Source organism: Cetorhinus maximus, chromosome 4, assembly GCF_964194155.1.
Source record: "Cetorhinus maximus chromosome 4, sCetMax3.hap1.1, whole genome shotgun sequence".
Taxonomy (NCBI): Eukaryota; Metazoa; Chordata; class Chondrichthyes; order Lamniformes; family Cetorhinidae; genus Cetorhinus; species Cetorhinus maximus.
This window is the reverse complement of record NC_135882.1, coordinates 163,807,079-163,825,770: the sequence shown is the minus strand read 5'-3', so window position 1 is coordinate 163,825,770 and position 18,692 is coordinate 163,807,079. Positions and strand designations below refer to the sequence as shown.

At 41.4% G+C, this 18,692-nt stretch overlaps 1 protein-coding gene across 3 annotated transcripts in view; it reads left to right on the top strand.

Moving 5' to 3' along the window:
* ldlrad4a (low density lipoprotein receptor class A domain containing 4a) overlaps window positions 1-18,692 on the top strand; it is a 457,749-nt gene that overhangs the window by 21,056 nt on the left and 418,001 nt on the right. For 2 of the 3 annotated variants that reach the window (XM_078541086.1, XM_078541082.1), the window contains exon 2: window positions 4,293-4,499. The gene's annotated coding sequence lies outside the window, so the exon portion shown is untranslated. The remainder of the gene's footprint in view (window positions 1-4,292; window positions 4,500-18,692) is intronic. The other variant, XM_078541084.1, reaches the window with a different exon arrangement.

Sequence of the window (18,692 nt, the reverse complement as noted above, 5' to 3'; positions counted from 1 at the left end):
CCAATGAACTGTTAGTCCCCATGCTTTTGTTTAAATTCAAAACGGCATGTCGCCTCTGAATCAGAGAACCGTTGTCCCCCATGCTTTTGTTTAATTGATAAAAGCGTAATGCCTGGACACCTTATTTCTGATTGTAGAGGACAGGGCCCACATGAATATATGTACCTTCTAGCAAGTGTAAGTGCGCCACATTGAGCCCAACTGATAATCTTAATTTCGTTATTCGTGTAATTCTAAGCACACTTGGTATTGTTTAGTAAGTGCTGTGCAATTATGGAATCGCATCTAATGTTTTGCAAGTACGTGCTGGTTAAGTAGGGTCGGTACCCTGCCTGTTGCAAACAACAACAGGGACATGCTGTTTGATACAATCCACCTGCCATTGGGATGTACGGCCTACATACCTGGTATCACACTGGCACTGAAATTCATACAGCATATTACTCATTTGTGTAGTAGGCAGAACATCTTTTTGGTTTGACCGCAGCATCATGGTTAGTGGAGGTTACTGCATAGTAGCAGTGTGAAATGGATGGCTTCACCTGGATGGCCCAGTCTACTTCAAATTACCCTGAAAAGATGAGGTGTCTCAAAAATGTGAGCAACAGGTGAAGCTGTTGAGTATTTCCTTGAGTAAAGAAGATTAGTCTAATCTAATCAAGGTGTTTAAGACGATTAAAGGATTTGACATGATAGGTAGAGAGAAACTGTTTCCTGTGTTGGGGGAATCTAGACCATATCTGGACCAACTGTATAATTGTGGGTAGTAAGAACATATTCTTAAGATTAGAGCTAGCCCATTGAAAAGGGTAGTAGAGATCTGGGACATTAATCTAACAAAAGGCTGTGGATACTGAGTCAATTGAAAACCTAAAGACTAAGGTAGATAGACTTTTGTTAGGTAAGGTTATCAGGGATATGGATCAAAGGTGGGTAACTGGAATTGAGTTATGGATCAATCAAGATCTAACTGAATAGTGGAATGTGCTCAGGGCTGAATGGCCTCGTTCTGTTCCCATGTAACTCGCTACTTAAAAAGGACACACTTTAAAGGATTGAAAGGTCAATTACAAATTTTTCATGAAATCAAAAGATGCCAACCAGAATACATAGATCACGGTGTCTAGGTCGACTTTTGAAACCTCCAAAACTCCTTCCAAAAATGGGGGTCAACTTTTATGCTGAGTAAAAAACGTGGTCATCATTTTGAAAGATGAAATTAAAAAAACACCAGTAATTCATACTAAATTAACGTGGCACAGTTTATTGAATTAATTAATTGTACAAAGATATCTTTAACCACAATCAAAGTGTTTTAAAACCATCAAATTAATTTCCTTCGGCATCTGACACAAAGAATTCATCTAATTTATCTAAAGTCACTTTGGCTATGGCACCGTTGTAAGGATCTCACTCTGGATGAGATTTCAGAATCATCCTTCTACAACAAATCATCTTCCTCTCCATCTATTGAATTGGATATTCTGCATTTTTTGAATGATCTGATGGTGCAGTAATAGCATCCCACGATGTGATAATTAAACCACAGAAAACACCAAGCAGGGAAGTGCACATATTTCCACTCTTTTTGTGAAAGTTTCTGTCAACCATCCATCTATTCCATTCAACACAAACGTGATTCTTGATTGGCTTGTTGAGGCATCCAAAGGTTGAACTACGGGTATTAGACCTCCTGGTATAACTGCAATGTGGTGTTATTTCTTTGCAGGCATCTCTTATTTTCTCATTGGTTATATGGGATCTGTACGTGTCCCTCACTAATAAGCTGCATTCTTTACCTAGGCCACCGGGATGCCTATTCCACACATGATTGATCCATAAGTTCACTCCATCCTCCTCCATCCAACAGTTGTCATGGATGTGCACAAAATCCCCTGTAGGGAATTTAATGTTTGGCACGATTTTGCATTTGAAAATTACCATAGGCTTTAATTTTGTTCTGTTAGCCATGCAAGCTAGTACCACCTTAAATCTTGTTTTTACATGCACTGTCATTTTTCACTCAAACTGTTTTTGAACCGTTCCACTCCACAGTTTGGCTGCTGGGCATATCAAAATTCATGGCCGCTTTATTCATGTTGTTACGATTCAGTTAAGCACCAGTAACGTTCTGTTTAAAGTGGACAAAGTTTGAAATCCCAATTAACCATTAGGAGAATAAAGCCACAAGATTACACAGTTTTTAAAAAACAAAAATTAATTTTCCTATACTAAGTCAGAAAGGTAAAACAATGTACAATGTCTATCTTATACTCCGACATTTAGGACTAACATGAGGTAAATATGAATTAACAGGCAAACTGTGGTCAGATACACTACGCTGCACTGTAGATGTAACCAAGACAGATCCCGTGGATTTGTCAACAATTCACCCAGACGTCAGTGACCACTGAGTCACAATATCTTGTTAAACTCTGTCCCCTTCACAAGGAATTTCAGCTGTTCACTTTCAAAGATCTGTCCTATTAATTCCCTCAAAAGCAGCTCTGACTCAGACTGCCCCAACGACTGCTCACCTCCCAATGGTTCAATCTTTACTCCTGAGACTGCGTTCTATGAAATTCACAAAGTTGTACTCCCACCTCTAATTACTGGTATGCTTGCAACTGTTTCGCAGACCGCTAGCTTCATTAAGCTAGCACTGCCCTTGGGTTTCTGCAAACACCAGTCTCCCAGCTGCACCAAGCTATAAATGGCTCTTGGGGCTTCTTCTGAGCCGTAACCATCTTCAATATGAAACCAGTGACCTTCCACCACCTTCTCAGCTCCCTAGGATTCCTCCTGAGCCCTAACTGCACTGGACTGCTCCCCGGGCTTGTCTGTGAGCTACAAATCACATGTGGTCCAAACTGCAACTAACCCCTCTGCCAGATAAATTGAAACCAGAGAACCTTCTTAAGGTTCTCCATAATGACATAACCTTTCAGGGTTTACTGAATGCTTTTAAACTGATTTAACTCTCTGAGCTGCAGTTCTTTGCAAACAATGTAGACATTATGTCTCCAGTTCTCCAACTAAGTAAGCCTACCTGCTGTTTTAGGACCTAATCTTTCTAGCTGTTAACCCCTTAAGTCAACATGGCCTCAACCTTTTAAATGTAATAGTCGTTAAGCTGCTTTAGTTGCACTTATCCCATTTTCTACAGTAAAACTTTAATCTTCCCAGAACTAAACATCCCCTAAAATATTAACATGAACCATGAACTAGATATTCACAACAATGTTATTGATGTGACTTAATGGGTACTCATATTTTTGCTGCTGTCTGATAATTCCACTGGAAATTGATAATTTTGGCATTGAGGTCTTATGGTAGTCTCTGAGCAACCTTGGTCTTCTGATGCAGCACTAGGCTGTTTTGTTCCATAAAACAACCATACCAACTAGCTATTGGTCTGAAATCTTTGATGGAGTTTGATTTGGTTCTGTTAAGTGCATTGTACATACATGGTATTCCTGGTGACAATGTGACCATTCCGACGATTTTCGAGGACCCATTGCAATACATGGGTTCTCAAGATCGGGTCACTGTTCTGATGGCACATTTGGCATGGAAATCTTCTTCAGGGTTAGTTCCTCCTCCTTCTATTTTCACACCAGTTTTTTTTTCACGAGCAATGAATTCCCTTGCTGCAGCACAGTTATTTGACCAGTTAGCAAATGTTATGACTTATAGCTTGAAAGCAACTTCGTACTTCATTCTTTTTTGCTGGAAGATCCATTTCTGTTCGTCACTTGCCATGCCATATGCAGTGTGCTCTGTGTGGGTGTGACTTAACCTCCTGCGCATCTTCTTTGCAACACAACCTGTATTGCTTGCTTGACCCTGTGCACTGACTTACAGTATAAGCAAGTAAGACATGAATTACTGTGTTGAAAAGTTGAGGCCAAATTAATGCAAGCATAGCATTTTGTAGCTGAAAAGGAGGGTGGAGGAGGTTGACTTATATGCCGAGTATATGCAAAAGCATGATTGTTGGCATTGAAAAAATCGGGTTGTCCTATATGCCGGATCGACTTATGTGCCCTGATCTACAGTACATATTTGAACAAATTAGATGGTTTGCATTTGAATTGTGTAGCTTTGCTTCCCTTCAACAGCTGTCATTAGACAAACTGAATAGTTTTTGAAACAATATATTGAATTAGGCTGGGATGTAATCTCTGTGAATGAAGATAGTTTTTAATTTTTTTTATGCACTTTGGCAGAATTGAAAGAGTTGGTGTTAAGCTAAATCTTTGACAAAAATGTTTGTTTAATTTTTGTCACAGTAGGTGTATAAAGATGTAAATAAGAAGAATCAGAAGAGTGGATAGGTTTGAATGATGAATGGAGAAAATAATACATTTGAAGAAAGAAGTAGGAGGGAGAAACGGGCCCTGGAGAACCTCTGAAGGAAGGAATTATCAACTACACTGCAAGTAATCATTTGAGAAGAAACATGATGGTGGTGAGAGGCCACACAATGCGTATCTAAGGTAACTATATCATTTTATAGTTCAAGTAAGATCCTCAAAGTAAGCCATGAAGAGGAGGCTATATTTGACCTGCCTTTTCCATTGTGTATTTCACTAGTGTGTTTTTTTTTTGCAAAGTGCAATTTCTAGTCATGTATGGTTTAGGGACCTTAAATAGCAATTTGTTATAGGATATTTGTGACTAAAGACTCCATCACCACCCTTGTAGTTTAATATATATGCATCAGGTGAAAATTAGCAATTGGGATGAAGCAGATTACTCAGAATGTTAGCTGCAAGACTGCTTCAGTACCTGAGGAGTTGCGAATGGTGCTGAACATTGTGCAATCACCAGGTATCCTCCTGGTGCTGATCCCCCAAGAATAGCAACTATATAGTGTTTTAATGTAAAGAAAATTTTCCTCAGGTGCTTCAGAGACTTGGAAAAAAATAGGTACAAAGTCAACCAAGGAATTAATGGCCGATGAAGTAGGTTTTAAGGGAAGTCTTGGGGACGAAATTTCAAAACCTGGAATCTAGGTGGCTGAAGGTAGTCTAAGTATTGATGGGTGAGCTTTGTGTCCGCCTTTTCCTGAATCATAAAGAACAGTTTGTCAGCTGCACTTTTCCAATGCCCCTCCTTGGTTTGTGCGTTCCAGGTTTTCCTCTCCCTGTCTCACTAGTCTTCATGTTGTTTAAAACATATACAGCACTCTTTCTATCTGAATTGTTTTAGTCCTTGCCTTTTTTCGCCAGAAAGTGGCCAATATCTAATTATATGATGGTGTAAACTGGGGATGTCACAACTGATCTCACTTGTAATCTAAATTTGATAGTATCTTCTGCACATGCCTTGTGCACCTCCAACCTTTTGAAGGTGAACTGAAATATTTATTGATGAGGGCAAAATCACATCATTAAACTGCTTTATTTCACAGTCTTATATTCACTTTCAAGTGAATATAGTCACAGTTTGACTCCTGAATAGTTGAAGTCTCTCGTCATGGGCAGGGGCTGACATTTTAATTGACTGACTTGAGATGCCGATTTAGACGACTTCCCTGCAGGCACCCGAGTAATGGCATTAAAGTGTTAGGCCAGGTTAAACATAGCTTTGTGTTGTTAGAGCATCACAACAGCATAGTAGACCCCAGATTGCCTTTTAGCAGTGCGCTAGAAGATCAGCTAGTTTTCAGTGCAAGTGTTGGGTGTCCTGACCAAAAGGTGGTTATGGACTCTTGACAAAATAAATTTTAGCAATTCAGTTTGTTGGACAGTATAGATATGTTCTCCACTTAGAGTTGAAATTTGCTGACAAATGCAATTAGAAACTTGAGATTGATTTTGAAGCCACATTCTTGTAGAATAATAAGTCATTTAGTTATGCTAATTATTGAAAAGAACACCAACTGACTGATATACTTAGGAGAACAGTCTGTGGATTAAAGGCTTCACCTGACATCCAACAAGCTTTATTGTGGTGTTATGGTAATTTAATTTGCTTTTTATTCATCTAATTTCTTTAGAAATCTGTTTATTCCCTACAGTGAAAGGATTACAGAATTAGTTTGTAATTGTAAGTATGCCTGATGTAATTGGGCCACTTGTGAATATTCAACCGATCACAACTTGCTTTTAAATTTCTGGAAGAAAAACATACGTTTTGGTGTTGTGATATTTCAGTCAAAATTTACTTTAATGGAATATCAATGGAATAGTTTTGAGGTAGTAAACCAACTGAAGTCTGTCATTAGGATTCCTGAATTCCTGAAAATGTCAACACACTTTCCTTTCCAAATTTCAGAAAAGCAGTGTCAGGTACCCAAAGGGCAACCTTGCTGTATTTGCAGAAAATGTTTTTCATTGCCTATTTTTGTCATCTACCTGTTTGTGTCTCTATCATCTATCAACTAACTTGGTGTTGCCCCAACTTGGGAAAAATAGATGTAGGCTTAATGTTTGAAATGGAACTGTCAAATGATTAAATTAATCACAGTTTTTTAGTGATTGAAAATGTTAACTATTTTAATACATATTTAATTGATGCAATTGTTGCACCCATCTCTTAAGTTTCCTTTAATTATTGATGTTATGGTCTTTCAATGAACAGCTGAGATTTGGTCATGTTACAATTGTTTTGGAACTGCATCTTTAAATTTAGGGTAAATGAAAGACATCATGTGACCCTTTCTGAACTTTGACTGACAAGCATGGGTGGTTTGATTGTTCAAGATCAAAGGAAGGCTTAGATTGTTTTACTGATAAGGTGCAAGGTATTTACGATTGGAATCAATGTCAGCGGTCTCTGAGTTTACCAAATGTAATATTTCCAAATTTGCTGATGACACGAAACTTGGTGAGAATGAGAGTAATGAGGAGGGTGTTAAGAGGCTTCAAGGCAATTTAGACAGGTTGAGCGAGTGGGCAAATACATGGCAGATGCAGTATAATGTGAATAAGTGTGAAGTTATCCACTTTGGTAGAAAAAACAGAATGGCAGAGTATTATTTAAATAGTGATAGATTGGGAAATGTTGATGTATAAAGGGACCTCGGTGTCCTTGTACACTAATCACTGAAAACAAGCATACAGGTGCAACAAGCAGTTAAGAAGGCAAATGGTATGTTGCCCTTCATTGCGAAAGGACTTGAGTACAGGAGCAAGGATGGCTTACTGCAGCTGTACAAGGTCTTGGTGAGACCACACTTGGTGTATTGTGTGCAGTTTTGGTCTCCTTACCTAAGATAGGATATACTTGCCATAGAGGGAGTGTAGCGAAGGTTCACTAGACTGATTCTTGGGATGGCAGAATTGTCGTATGAAGAGAGATTAGGCCAACTAGGCCTGTATTCACTGTAGTTTAGAAGAATGAGAGGAGATCTCATTGAAACACATGCAGTGAATTGAATTGGCTGAAGACTGGCATCAAAGATGCTGGGGACCTCCAGAGGAGGCCGAGATGGATCATTCACTCGGCTCTCCTGGCTGAAGACTGTTACAAATGCTTCAGCATACCTTTCCATCTTGGCCTCCTCTGGAGGTCCCCAGCATCATTGATGCCAGTCTTCAGCCAATTCGATTCACTGCACATGATATCAAGAAATGGCTGAAGGTACTGGATACTGCAAAGGCTATGGGCCCTGACAATATTCTGGCAATAATACTGAAGACTTGTGCTCCAGAACTTGCCTCGTCCCTAGCCCAGCTGTTCTAGTCCAGCTACAACACTGGCATCCATCTGGCAATGTGGAAAAATGTCCACAAAAAGCAGGACAAATCCAATCTGGCCAATTACTGCCCCATCAGTCTACTCTCCATCATCAATAAAGTGATGGAACAATCATCAACAGTGCTATCAAACGGTGCTTGCTTAGCAACAACCTGCTCACTGATGCTCAGTTTGGGTTCCACCAGGGTCACTCAGCTCCTGACCTCATTACAGCTTTGGTTCAAACATGGACAAAAGAGCTGAACTTCAGAGGTGAGGTGAGAGTGACTCACCACAGGATTCTTCGCCTCTAACCTGCTCTTGTAGTCACAGTATTTATAGGGCTGGTCCAGTTCAAATTTCTGGTCAATAATAACCCTCGGGATGTTGTTAATGAGGGATTCCACATGGACTGCAGCAGTTCAAGAAGGCAGCTCACCACTACCTTCTCAAAGGCAACTAGGGATGGGCAATAAATGCTGGCCCAGCTAGCGAAGCTCACATCCCATGAATGAATTAAAAAAAAAATAATGGTAATGGCATTGAATGTCAAGGAGAGAGGGTTGGATTCTCTCTTGTTGGAGATTGTCATTGCCTGGCACTTGTGTGGCGTGACTGTTACTTGCCATTTATCAGCCCAAGCCTGAATGTTGTCCAGGTCTTGCTACATATAGGTACGTACTGCTTCAGTATCTGAGGAGCCGCAAGTGGTACTGAACATTGTGTAATCATCAGCGATCATCCCCAATCCTGACCTTATGATGGAGGGAAGGTCATTGATGAAGCAGCTGAAGATGGTTGGGCCTAGGATACTAACCTGAGGCACTCTGCATTGATGACCTGAGACTGAGATGGTTGACCTCCAACAACCACCTTCCTTTGTGTTAGGTATGACTCCAACCAGTGGAGAGTTTTCCCATTGATTCCCATTGACTCCAGTTTTGTTAGTGTGCCTTGATGCCGCACTTGGTCACATAATGCCTTGATATCAAGGGCAGCCACTCTCACCTCATCTCTCAAGTTCAGCTCTTTTGTCCATGTTTGGACCAAGGCTGTAATGAGATCAGGAGCTGAGCGACCCTGGTGGAACCCAAACTGAGTGTCAGTGAGCAGGTTATTGCCAAGAAAGTGCCTGAGTTGATAACACTGAAGACAACCCTTCATCACTTTGCTGATGATCAAGAATACACTGATGGGACAGTAATTGGTCGGGTTGGATTTGTCCTGCTTTTTGTGAACAGGACATACCTGGGCAATTTTCCATGTTGCTGGGTAGATGCCAGCATTGCAGCCCTACTGGAACAGCTCAGCTCAGCATTATTGCCGGAATGTTATCAGCGTCCATAGCCTTTTCAGTATCCAGTGCCTTCAGCTGTTTCTTGATATTACGTGGAGTGAATCAAATTGGCTGAAGACTGGCATCTGCAATGCTGGGGACCTCAGCCTTGTCTTTTGCACTAATGTGCTGGGTTCCCCCATCATTCAGGATGGGAATATTTATGGAGCCTCCTCCTCCAGTTAGTTGTTTAATGTTTGGCATGCAAGTAGCCCTGTGCTGTAGCTTCACCAAGTTGACACCTACAGACTGCAGGGGAGTCCTCTATTAACAGCAGAACTATTATAGGAGCAGTATTGATTTTTGTCAGCAAACTTTGACAAATGCACCAAGCCTCCAAATGACAGTCAGGGTGAAGCGTTTACAGTTGGCACAAATGGTATTGCTTGACTTAAAACTCAGCTAAAATCCTAAACTCAAATTCCTTTTAACAATTAAGCAATTTATATCCTGAAAATTATACTGTGTGAATTCCAAGATTTGTGTGTTTGCAATGCATCATCACAGGTAGTAAGCTACTCTACTATTCATGATTGAAACATTAGATTAATATGACCTTCAGTCTCTGATGCGGATGCTAGTAGTGCAACTTTTTGTCCAGGGATAATGGAACTTTGCACATTGCTAATTTAAATGTACAATGGAGGACTTGACATTCCATATGTACTGTAATGTGCTGAAGCCACTACCCATTTGAAGTAAACTATGTACCTTGCTGATTGTTTTTCGTTGGGATTATTTAAACACATTAGACACTAAGATTAGGACAAGTATTAAAGGTCTTAGTTTTAATTCCAATTATTTTTTAAATCCCAATTTTATTTTGATTGGCTAATGGAGAAATATTTCATTCATTTTTGTCAGTGACATTTATAAAATATTGAGAGAAATACTTCAATCCTTCACCATAACTTTTACACATGGCATGTTTATAGGTTTTACTACTGAACTTAAACCAGCAAAACATTGGGAATGTATTGATTGTTTTTAAAGGTACTCTTTCTCCAGGGAGCACTGAATACAAGAGAGTTAACCAATAAATGCAATTCTGCACGCAAGAAAGAATACATGCTACTTGTTTCAGAATAGTGCTAATAAAGCTTGCTTTCTTCATTTAGTGGCACTTATCCATTCAATTGGATGCTGTGTGTTGGTTTTGGGGGAGGCTAGAGTGGGGTTTGGGGGCAGGTTATGAGGCTTGGGGGGGGTTAAGGTGGTGGGGGAGCTGGTCAGTGCCACCAAATTTACACTTCCAACATGGCATTGGATAGCGATTATGGAACTGTGGCTGAATTTTCTCTTCCTCTGCGTTTCTATGTTGGTGTCCTCAGCAATGTTCCTGCTGAGCTTTGAGGTATGCAGCCATGTGGCAGGCTGGAAGCTGGAAAGAACCACACAGGTAATGTTCCATGATAAATAATGTGTGTGTGCAGCTGCACAAAAATATTTGAAAAGACAGCATACTGAAAAATGTGCTTCACAGGGGAATTAGTAAATAAAATATGACATAGAACCACACAGGGAGGTAATAGGGCAGATGACCAAAAGCTTGGTCATGGATGCCAAGGAGAGGGATGGAGTCAGTAACCAAGGAGTATAGTTTGTGGCAGGGATTGAAGACAACAGCTTTGGCTTCCCAATATTTAGTTGAAGAAAATTTCTGCTCATCCCGTACTGGACGTTGATGCACACATGCAGTGAGACAATTTAGATACAGTGGAAGAGTTGAGAGCGGTGATGTTGAGGTAATGCTCAGTGTTATCAGAGTACCTGTGGATACTGACTCTGTTTTTTGGATGATGTGACCAAGGGGAATCATGTAGATGAGAAAAAGGGGAGCAAGGATAGATACTTGGGGACACGACCTGGGAGAGGGGTTGCAGTTGGTGCCAGACACTGGGCCCGGGTGCAAGGTAGGGGGAGTTGCCAAGGCTCACTATCGTCCTTCAGACAGGCTTCAGACCTGAAAGGCCAGCTTTTTAAAACAAAAATCAGAACTTGGGTGGGAGGGGTGGAGGGAGGTTTGGTTGGGGGTGGGGGGGGGTGGGGGTGGATTTGTGTGGGAGGGGTGGGGGGGGAAGGTTTCGGGTTTGAGTGGGGGTTGGGGGGAGGGTGGGAGTTTGAGTGGGAGGTGGGGATTTGAGTGGGGGGGTGTGGGTTTGGGTAGAGGGAGGGTGAGGGTTTGTGTGGGAGGGGTGGGGGAGGTTAGGGGTTTGTGTGGGAAGGGTGTGGGAGGGTTGGGGGTTTGTGTGGGAGGGGTGGGGGAGGTTGGGGGTTTGGGTGGGAGGGGTGCGGGAGGTTGGGACTTTGTGTGGGAGCAGTGGGGCGAGGGTGGGGGTTTGGGTGGAGGGAGGGGTGGGGGTTTGGGTGGAGGGAGGGGTGGGGGTTTGGGTGGGAGGTGGTGGAAGAGTGAGGGTTTGGGTGGGAGGTGGTGGAAGAGTGGGGGTTTGGGTGGGGGATTGGGGTGGGCAACTGGGGTGGAGGGTGGGGGTTTGGGTGGGGGTGTGGGGCAGAGGTTGGGGGTTTGGGTGCGGGAGGTTTGGGAGTTTGGCCGGGAGTGGTGGGGGTAAGTTAGGGTTTGGGTGGGGGATTGGGGTGAGGTTGAGGGTTTGGGTAGGAGGGGTGCGAGTCAGGTTGAGGATGGGGGAGGTTTGGATGGGAGGGGTGGATGGAGTGGTTGGGGGTTTGGGTGGGAGGGGTGGATAGAGTGGTTGGGGGTTTGGGTGGGAATGGTTTTAAAGTGTAGTGATTGGTGAATCTTAAATGGGGGATAATGTCATGCCTGATTGAGGAGACGGGTTAAGTTGGGGCGGTTTGGTGTGCACAATGGGCCTGGAGAGAGAAGTGCCAGGACCCATAATTTCTCTCCCTGGTCCTGCTTGGGATTATTGCATTTAGGCATAGAATCAGTTGTCCATATAATTCCCATGCACATTATATTGACATATATCTGTTTAGATAAAGATTATACTCAAATGGTTGTGGTGGGGAGAGGGGGTGGGGGGAAGCGATAAGGAAGGAAAGGTAGAGAATATCTTTGTATAATGTAATACAGTTTTAAAATTGTCCATGCATTTTTGTTCAACTGTTTTTAGTACTGTTTATTGTCGCTCCTTTTGATTTCAGTGGGTTGTCACTAATTTTATTGGTGTTGGTTCTCTATTCTAATATATGTTTCTAAGTTTTAACTGTATTTGCAGTATAAATCTAATCTGCAGCACTCTGATCATTTCCCTTAATGATGAAAAATATCTCAATATACAGATTTGCCTTTGAAAAGGATGGTACACTCCCTTCCCTCACCTAGCTAATTAGTAAGTTGTATTGGAATTTTTGTAATGCCAAATTTATTTAGTCTTGCGCTTTGTTGTATCCTTTATTCCTGTTTTCTCTTATTTGTCTTTAATGGGGTTTGCAACCCAACGCTGCTTTGTAACTAACCTTAAGGAATGAAGAGAATTACCAGGGCTGATGAATTTATTTGATTATTTTCCATTTTGCGCTTGACAACACTGACTGAGATTGCAAGGTCCAGGAAGAAACTTGTTGCAACATTTTGTCACTGTTTGATCTATTCTTGTACTGATAATTTGTTTCTTACTCTTTTAACAAATTTGAAAAGCTGGAGATCAGTATCTGTCTGATAATTCACTTCCTTTGTTATGATTAACCCCACACAGAGCAACACGCAGGCTTGTGTCTAATGTTCGTGTCTAATGTGTCTAGTGTCAAATATGGGATTTGATGAAGAACCATGAAACAGCTGCTCCAAGCCTGTGCATGCCTCTTTAAAGTAGTCGAGGTCTTCCTAACTGCATGGTAAACCATGACCTTAGTCTCGGATTTGAGATCTTGGTACTCAAAGACTTTTGTACATTTTGCACAATTACTTTTGTAAATAGTATTGTGTACAGTTTTGGTCTCCTTACCTTAGGATGGATATACCTGCTTCAGAGGTTCATTGGACTGATTCAACAGTAGCAACAACTTGCATTTATATAGCACTTTAACATAACAATGTAATAAAACGTCCCAAGATGTTTTACATGAATGTCATGGCACAAAATTTGACAACGAGCCTCAGGAGATGTTAGGTTAGATGACCAAAAGCTTAGTTAAAGAGCTAAGTTTTAAGAAGCATCTGATTCTGGGATATATCTCTTTAGAGTTTAGAGGAATGAGAGTGACATCATTAGAAGATATAAAATTCTTAAGGGGCTGCACAAGGTAGATGCTGGGAGGATGTCTCTTCTGGCTGTGGAGTCAAGTTCTAGGGGCCACATTGTCAGAATAAGGGGTCAACAATTTATAACTGAGAAGAGAAATTTATTTACCCAAAAGAGTCATGAACCTTAAGAATTCTCAACCACAGAGAGCTGTGCTAAGTCATTGAGTATATCCAAGCCAGAGATCGACAGATCTTTGGATACTGAGGAAATCGAGATATTGAGATCAGGTAGGAATGTGTAGCTGGAGTAAAACATTAGCCATGAATGGTGGAGCAGACTGGAGAGCCCCTGCTCCTATTTCTTATGTTCTTATCAGATATTTTTCCAAGGTTCAGCAGAAGTGAGAAATGACCTTGAGTGATTAGCAGTGCACACCAGTGGAGAGATGAATATGGTCTATGGTATTAAGAAGTAAATGGAACATGTTTGCCATGGTTGTGTGGCAGCAATGGAGTAGATTTCAGAACAAGGTGGGAACCATCTGGAACAGTGTTAGTGCAGCACAGAGTGAAATTTCCTGGCAGAGGAGCAGAAGACTGAAGCCGAAGAATCAGATCAGGTAGTAGTATTGAGGCAGCCCAGCAGAAAATACGCCCCTTGTATAAAGTGGTGGCAGCAGTTGACACAACTGAAGTCCTGAAGCCAGCAGGGAAATGGATTCAGCCCAGGAGAAAATTGATTTCTGTCCAAGACCCCACAACAGCAAAAAAAAGTTCATAAACCAAAAGCATTGAAGTACAGTGAGAAACTCAGCAGGTAACAGCAGCTGCTGGGGCATAGGTTACAGACTAGAAGAGCTTACTGTAAAAATCGCAGTTACTGAATAGCAGAGGCACAGCAATTTTGGGTGACTTTTCTAGGAGATCAGTGTGTCTTATGTTCCAGCAAATATGTACCTGTCTTTGCCCCTTTCTCTTAATACCTTTAGTTTAACAAAAATCTATCCATCTCTCTTTTAAATAACAATTGATCTAGCATCAATTACCATTTGCGGAACAGAGTTCCAAGCTTCTACCATCTTTTGCATAAAATGCATAAAAGAGTGTTTTGTAATTTTACTCCCAGAGGGTCTGGCTCTTAATTATTTGGTTAATTAATCCTGTGCTCCTAAACTGGTGGAAATAGTTTCTCTCTATCTATTCTATCTGTTCCACTTAACATCAACAACAACAAATTATGTTTATACTTTTAATGCAATGATTCTCCCAAGGCACTTCAAAGGAGCATAATAAAACAAAGTATGACACCAAGCCACATGAGATATTTGGTCAGATGACCAAAAGATTGGTCAAACAGGTTTTGAGGAGTGTCTTGGAGGAGGAAAGTGAGGCAGAGAGATGTAGGGAGAGAATTCCAGAGCTTGGATCCTGGACAACTTAAAGGCATGGTCACCAGTGTTTTTTCTTAATTCGCTCTTGGGATGTGGGCATTGTTGGCAAGGCCAGCATTTATTGCCCATCCCCAGTTGTCCTTGAGAAGATGGTGGTGAGGCGCCTCTTTGAATTGCTGCAGTCTGTGTGGTGAAGGTGCACCCACAGTGTTTAAGAGTGGAGCACTTACAATTGAGAATGCACAAGAGGTCAGAATTAGAGGAGTGCAGATATCTGGAAGGTTGAGGGGCTGGAAGAGATTGCAGAGATTGGCAGGAGCTGATGTTAATACAGGACAAGTCAGATCCCAGGGTGGAAACTGGCTTGATAAATCCGAACACTTTTTTTTAGAAACTGGAGGAAAGTAACTGAACAAATTCACAGGAGTTTACTGATGAACTTTTAACATAAAGAATTAAACATTTATTAAATAATAAAAAATGAACTAATTATGCCAGACAAAAAGGTTGGCAAGATCTTAATACAAACGCAAGAAAGTAATTCAAACTCAGACTATTCCTTTTATCCCAGCAATACCCTTACAGACACTCAAACCCAGTGAAGAGTGCAGAAACTGCAAGTTTTACACTGTACTGGTCTCTGGATGTCTGTATCCCACTGATGGATGTCTCATCCAAGTAGCTGTTGTTCTTTTGTGATCCCCAATGGCAGTAGGCTTTTCAGCTTTGGGGGCATAACAGCTGAGTCAGTCCATGCATTTATTTGATGATTGCACTTTCAAGCAGAAGTCAGTAGACAGGAGTTGGATACTGGTTGGTTTCTACCCTCCCAAGCCTATGGGCACTGAGGTCAGATTATTGGCTCCCGCATTTTAAAAGTTTCATCCCTGTTTCAGACCCCTCCATGGTGTTGCCCCATCCTATCTCTAACTTCCTCTAGCTCTACAATCCGCTGCAATCTCCACACTCCTCTAATTCTGGCTTCCTGTGATTGTACTTGCTCCACCATTGGTGCTCATGCCTTCTGCTGTCTAGGCCATAGCTCTGGAATTTCCTCCCTAAATTTCTCCACTTCTACAACTCTCTCCTTTTACATAGGATTTATGACATAGAAACATGCCATTTGGCTCAACCGTGCCGGTGTTTATGCTCCACTTGAACCTTCTCCTATCTTTCCTCATCTAAATCCATAGTATAAATCTCTATTTCCTGCTTATTCATGTGCTCATCTAGTTTCCCCTTAAATGCACCTACATAATTCCCTTCAACCACTCCCTTAGGAAGGATGTGAAGGCAATAAGATAGTGCAGAAAACATTCATGAGAACAGTTCCAGGAATGAGGAACTTAAGTTCTGTAGATAGATTGGAGCTGTTTTCTTGGATAAGGGAAGATTGAGAGGAGATTTGATAGAGGTATAAAAATCATGAGGGGTCTGGAAAGAATAGATGGGGAGAAACTTTCCATTGGTGGAAGGATCAGGGCACAGATTTAAGGTAATTGGCAAAAGGAGCAGTGACAACGTAAGGAAAACATTTTTCACGCAGCAGGCAGTTAGGATCTGGAATGCACTGCCTGAGAGTATAGTGGAGGCAGGTTCAATCGAGGCATTCAAGAGGGAATTGTATTATTATTTGGAAAGAAAGAATGTGCAGGCCTATGGTGAAAAGGTAGGGGAATGGCTCTTGGGGAATTACTCCTTCGGAAAGCCAGCAGACACAACAGGTCGCATGGCCTCCTTCTGTGCTGTAACCATTCTGTGTCTCCGATAATGAGTTCTACATTCTTATCACTCTTTGGGTGAAGAAGTTTCTTCTGAATTCCTATTGGATTTCTTGATGACAATCTTATACTGGTGGCCTCTAGTTCTGCTCTTCATTACAAGAGGAAACATTCCCCCAGTATTCACTTTATCAAAACCTTCCATGATTTTAAGTACATCGGTTAGGTCACCCCTCAACGTTCTTTCCTCAAGAGAAAAGAGACACAGCTTGTCAATCCTTTTCTGACATGTATACCTACACATTTCTGGTATCATCCTTGCAAATCTTCTCTGTGCCCTCTCCAGTGCCTCTATATCCTTTTTATGATATGGCAACCAGAACTGCATGCAGTACTCTATGTGGTCTAAGCAAGGTTTGATACAGCCACTCCTTTTAAGATGCCTTAAAACATATTTCTTCAACTAAGCTTTTGGTCATCTGTCCAAATATCTCCTTATGTGGCTTGCAATCATATTTTGTTAATGCTCCAGTGCAGCACCTTGGGATATTTAACTACGTCAAAGGAGCTATATAAATGCAATTTGCTTGTTTAAATGCTGAAAATTTTCACCATTGGAGATTTAAAACTTTATTTGCATAGTAAAACTAGATTTCTGTTTTATTTTATTTTTAATCCCAGTTGTACTATGAACTTGTGGCAAAGCTGAGCCTAAAATAATAACTCATTTGTTTCTTTTTATATCTTTGCTTATACCTGTGTCAACCAAGGCTCGTTGGTAACATTCTCTTGTCACAAAGTTCTGTGTTCAAGTCCCACTCCAGGGCTTGAGTGCAAAAATCAAGGCTGATACTCCAGTGCTGTTCTGAAGGAGATTTGCACTGTTGGAGGTGTTATCTTTCAGTTGAGATGTTAAACTGAGGTACCATTGGCTTGTTTGGGTGGATGTAAATGACCCCATGGCACTATTTCGAAGAAGAACAAAGGAGTTTTCTCTGGTGTCTTGGCCAATATTTATCCTTTCATCAATGTCAAAAAAACAGATTCTCTGGCCATTATTACTTTGCTTTTTGTGCGATTTTGCTGAGCGTGTATTGGCTGCCACATTTATTACATTATAGCAGTGACTACACTTCAAAAAGTACTTCATTGGCTGTAAAGTGCTTTGAGATGTCTGGTGGTCATGAAAAGTGCTATATAAATGTAAGTCTTTTTTTCTTCTAAACCTGCAGCCAAGCCCAGAATTGGCAAAACTTAGCCACAGATGTCATTGTGTTGAATAATTGGCAATGGTTATGTTGTGAATTTGAGTTCTGAATAGTGTCCAATAGTCAACCATGAGAGCTATTTGACTTCCACCCATCTTCTATAAATTTAAATCTGACCTGGAAATGACATTTTAGCACTGGGAACAATTACACTGATATGGCATTTGAGTGTTTTCATTCACAGAGTAAGCCATTAGCACTTTGAACCACGTAGCCAAAAGAGCAGAATACAAGTTGGGGGAAATGTATAATACATTAATTAACCACAGTTTGAGCACTGTGACTTTTCTGGTCAATGAGAGCCAAGGCAGACATTCTTTGCACTGCTTCAACACTACACCAGGCTGAGCCCAAGTGTCAAAATTGTTAAAAGATAAATTTAGGACTAGTATCAGGAAATTCTTCACTTACAGATTGATGAATGTTGGAAATACATTTTTGGACAGAATAGTGGAAGCAAAATCTGTGGAATAAAGACGCAGAACAAAATTAGGCTGTTCAGCACACTGAGCCTACTCCGCCATTCGTTAAGATCATGGCTGTAATCATTCACAGGGATGGAAAGGATGTTTTGGTGCATATCAAGGCAAGGAGTGACAGTGATGGAGAAAATACAATTTTGCATTTATGTACAGCTAGCCCATGCTTGCCAGAAACTGAGGGCAGGATTTTGAGCTCAGCCTGCAGGTGTGCGCCCGACATGCCCAAGCGTGAAATAGCACGCGATGACGTCAGGCGAGTGTCCCAACGTCGTTGCACACTCGTGTGATATTTCGGTGGGTGGGCACGTGCGAGAGTCGGCAGCGCGCCCGTCGACAACTAAGAGGCTTATTAAGGCCCTTAAGCTAGGCTTGAGTTGAATTTTTCGCTGCCTGTCCACGGTTGGCGGTTGGGTGAATAAGCCAGGTGGCCTTTGCATTTTTTGCGAAACCTCATCCATGGGCAGGATGAGATTTCTGTAATTAAATTTTTTAAAAAGTGTTTGGGTAGGATTTTAATAATCACAATGTAAATTGGGTTTTTAACATCTTTAATTTTGTTTTCAAAAATCTTCAGCTCCCTGAGGCAGCTCTGTGCAGTCCGGAAGCTTTCAGTGAGCGCAGCTGTGCGCATAGGCAAACT